The following is a 4,638-nucleotide window of genomic DNA, read 5'->3' as shown; positions in this document are numbered from 1 at the left end:
CGAAGCTAAACCAGGTTTTCTTGGTTTTCATGTCCAAGCTTCTTAATTAAGCAAAACCATCTCTCAAGCGAGCTCACAGTTCGGCTCATGAACGAGAAAGTAAAAGTAAATTTCAAGATGGTTTACTTTGTTACGTTAGTGTGGCATATAGAAAATACAATAGATTTTTGTGTTAGTGTAAAATTATAATAAGTGCATATAGAATGTATTAATAAAATAAATTTATGATAAAATAACATAAAAAGAGGATATTTATTTTATTATAAGTTATTATAAATTATAAATATTTTAAATTAGTTAACATAAATCTGGTATTGACTAAAGAGTTACAATTTATTTTTTAATATGATAATTTAAGTAAATTAAATAATATAAATAAATTAAGTAATAATGATTTATATTTATTTAAAGTAAAAATATATTTTTAATTAATTAATTATAATTATAATTATTTATTATGAATTAAATTTTTAATTAATTTATTTAAAATATGATATTTACATAAAATTATAGAATAAGAAAAAATTTATTTTATAAAATAAGCATAATTTAAAATCCTAGGTTATAAATTAATTTTTTAATATGATAACATAAATTTGAATCTTAAGGATAATTTAGAATACAATTCAATTTATGTTATATAATTTAAGTAACTTAATTAATTTAAATATATTAATTAATAATGATTTATATTTATTTAAAGTTAAAATATGAGTTTTAATTAAATAATGAGAATTATATTTTTTATTATGAACTAAATTTGTAATTTATTTATTTAAAAAATTGATATTTACATAAAATTATAGAATAAGAAAAATGTTATTTTATTAAATAAGCATGATTTGAATTTTAGATATATAGAAATATTTTATAATATTTAAATTAGTTTTAATTTGATAAAAATAAATTTTGAATTAAATAGCATGAATTTTTATTTTAATAAAATAAAATAAATTCATAATTAATTAGTATGATAAGCAATAATAATAATTATGAATTTTTACTCTATCTAAAAAAAATTATGAAATAGTAAAAAAAAACAAAGGAAGAAAGCAAAAGAAGAGGGAAGAAAGAAGAATCATGGCTCCTCCTAAACCCTAAACCCTCTGCAAGAACAGTGTCTCTCAATTTTATTATTATCTCCAACAAGAAAAAATAATCATGTCTTTTGAATATTGGTATCAAGTAATTCATTCAAAAATTCAAAAAATAAAATAGGCGATTAACACTCTCAACACAATTAAAGTCTAGCATCTTCCGTTAATCAAAGATGTTCAATCCACACAGCCTCCTCCTAAACCTCGGAAACTAGAATCATCTAGTTTTTCGGGAAAACACACTACCCTTGAAGTGGTAGCTTGTATATAGCTTGAATCTCCGCCTAATTCATTTAGTGAGATTCAAAAACAAAATAATTTTACCAATTTAACCTTACAGATAATAGGTCAACAACTTAATCGAATTGAAGAAATTGTCTAGGAGAAATGTGTTCACAAACAACAAACTATTAAGGAAACACTTCCAATTTTTCCATTGAAGAATATTGATATTATTCCTCAAATTAAACCATCTCCTATTGTCAAAGGATTTAAGACAATTGCAAATAAAGAATTTATGCTGGAGTTGTTAGATAGGTTGAAAAATATAAGTCTACCTCAACGTCGAAATCTGAAGAAACTACCACTGCTTCCGAATCAAACATTGAACTTGTGGACATCAACTATCATGCTACCCAACTTGAAGAGTGATTCCAACAAATTGTAGATGAACCTATAATACAAAAGTTGGATTGTAACAAGATGTTTCAACGCCAATGTGACAATAGAAAAAAAACGTATTATCATAGGCCTACACCCTATGATCTTCTTTATGAAGAAATTTTTGTACCTTGATAAAAAAAATCTTATGATGGCAAAAATATCTATAAATGGAACATAAATGGTCTTTCTGAATATCAGATTTACAAAATTATTCACAAAATGTTGATGTATAGCAGCATTTAGCATTCACAAACAACACAACAATCCTAATTCTAAGATTGCTAAAATGATTGCTTCAGGATTCTTCGAAGTCTTGAAGGGGTGGTGGCACAATGTGCTTACACTTTTACATCAATTAAAAATTCTTAATACCAAAAAGATTAGTAATAGTCAAAATGGTCAACTCATTCAAACCAATGACGAGGATGATGTTTACATCCTCTATCAAACAATTATTGTTCATTTTGTTGGTACTCTTATCTCCGATAATGAATAGGGGAGTGAATTACTACAAAATATTTGTTGCAAAAAACTTAGTCAGTTTCAATGGTATAAGAGTATCTTTATCACAAGAGTGATGCAACGATTGGGTATCGATAATGAATATTGGAAATCCAAATTTATTGATGGATTACCTCCATTGTTTGCTGCCAAAGCTCGTCAATAATTGGTGAACACTTTTGGTGGTACAATTGATTATGCCAAATATACAAATGACCAATTAATTAGTGTCATAATGCAGTAGGGACTATCCTTGTGCAACGAATTAAAGCTTTAATCTCAGCTTAAACAAACAAATCGTCTAGGTAGAAAGGAATTGAGTGAATTATGCAAACAGTTTGCTTGCACCACTTCTAGACATCTTCTTCCAAGAAGAAGAAACAATGTTCGGTCCATCTCATCATACAAGTTGAAAATTTTATAAAAAAAGAAAAATAAACAAGATTAGTTGATGTCTAGATCCAAATCTAAAATAACTCTCCATGGAGTTGTACAACTTTTATATTAATAAAAATGCTAAGAAAGAGAAAGGAGTTCCTCGCTTAGTCGTTAATTAAAAACCTCTGAATGATTTTCTTAAATGGATTAGATATCCTAATAAAAATGATTTTTAGATAGATTGTATTATGTAAAATATTTTCTGCACTTGATTTTAAATGTTGATATTGGCATATTTAAATTAATGTAAAAGATAAATATAAGACTACATTTACTGTTCTTTTTGGACATTACGAATGGAATTTTATGCCTTTTTTATTAAAAAATGCTCCTTCTAAATTTCAAAATATCATGAATGATATTTTCAACAATTACAAGGAGTTTTCTATAGTATATATTGATGATTTTTTTATCTTCTCTGCAACTATAGAATCTCATTTTAAACATTTGAAAATTTTCAAAATCATTATTAAAAGAAATGGCCTTGTAATTTCTGCACCAAAGTTGAAATTATTTCAAACCTTCGTCAGATTTTTAGATCATGATATTCATCAAGGAAATATTATTTTGATAAGTGGAACAATTAAATTTGTATCCAAACTCTTTGATGAAACTAAGGATAAAAGATTGTTATCCCAATCTTGCCCAGGATTCTAAACTTTTTTATGAAAGATTAAAGAAAAATCTTGCACCTTGAACTAATACCCATACTATGGCTATCCAAAAAATTAAAGCTAAAGTTCGACAACTTCCCTTTCTTGCACTATCCAACCCTTAATGGAAGAAGGTTGTGGAGGCAGGTGCTTCCCATATTGGATTTGGTGGCATTTTAAAGCATTTAAATCCAATTTCTTAGAAAGAGGATTTGGTTCGATTTAATTCAAGTATATGAAACGAACTCATTTGTTAAGCAAGAAATACTTGCTATAGTAAAATGTATTGGAAATCCCCACTCTGCCAGAGGAAGAGGTTGTGATAGATCACCAAACAAAGGGAAAAATAAAGTTTTTGAAGCTTCAACTTCTACCTCAATGAATGACGTATTAATGTCTGAACCAAGCTTTACCACCCTTCCAATTACAGAAGAAATAATGATTATCAATTGCGAGGATTTGCCCGTAACTGTTGACCCTTGGAAAACCAGTTCCAAATGGTTGAAGGATTATTTCTTTCGAGTTACCAATATTAAATCCTGGTTTGATTATGAAACGATTATAGTTTGTACTCATTTTGTGACCAATCATCACACACTATCCAATATTAAAAATCTGGATAGTCCGATTGCATACAACAATTGAACTATTAATAAATTTTTATCTCCATTAGTATAGGGAAAGCATAATCTTGTTGATGAAAAAATTGTACCTAATTATACAACCAATGGGATTATGTCAATGTTTGGTACAATATGTTCTACTATGAGAACCCCTTGCATCGATATTCTTGGCTTATTACCATCAATGCTGAAATTAAGAAGCATAGACAAGATAAGATACTTATTTCATTAAGGGTATATAAATAGTCGGTCAAATTTCAATTCGTCCTGATCCACTTCAGGAACTATATGGTCAATGGTGGGCCACTCATCCCAGTATACGAGATGTGAAATCCATTGTGAAATGATTAGATACGTTTCTTTTCTTTTTGGAATTTCACATTCCATGGATATGGAAATGGGAGTGTAAAATTGCATTTAATGAATTACAACTGTCAATCTTGCAACATTCTTTACATGTCAGATGGTGGAATAAGTTTCCCATGTTGGAAATTAAAATTGCATCAGTTAAATCTTCTATTCTACAATTTGAAAATCAAACTCCTAAACCAATATGTCAGCCTTTGACATTATCAAAGCCCAAATTAAAGGAAAATTTCTGCCATATCTGATGATGAACTTTTAATCAAAACCCTCGACTCAATAAAAGAGTTTTTCCTCAAT

This window comes from Aristolochia californica, unplaced genomic scaffold, assembly GCF_029961685.1.
Source record: "Aristolochia californica isolate CCGP_79_NKW_82.1479 unplaced genomic scaffold, dmAriCali1.0.hap1 SCAF_10, whole genome shotgun sequence".
In the NCBI taxonomy this organism is placed as follows: domain Eukaryota; kingdom Viridiplantae; phylum Streptophyta; class Magnoliopsida; order Piperales; family Aristolochiaceae; genus Aristolochia; species Aristolochia californica.
The sequence above is the reverse complement of the archived record's forward strand: the minus strand, read 5'-3'. Positions refer to the sequence as shown.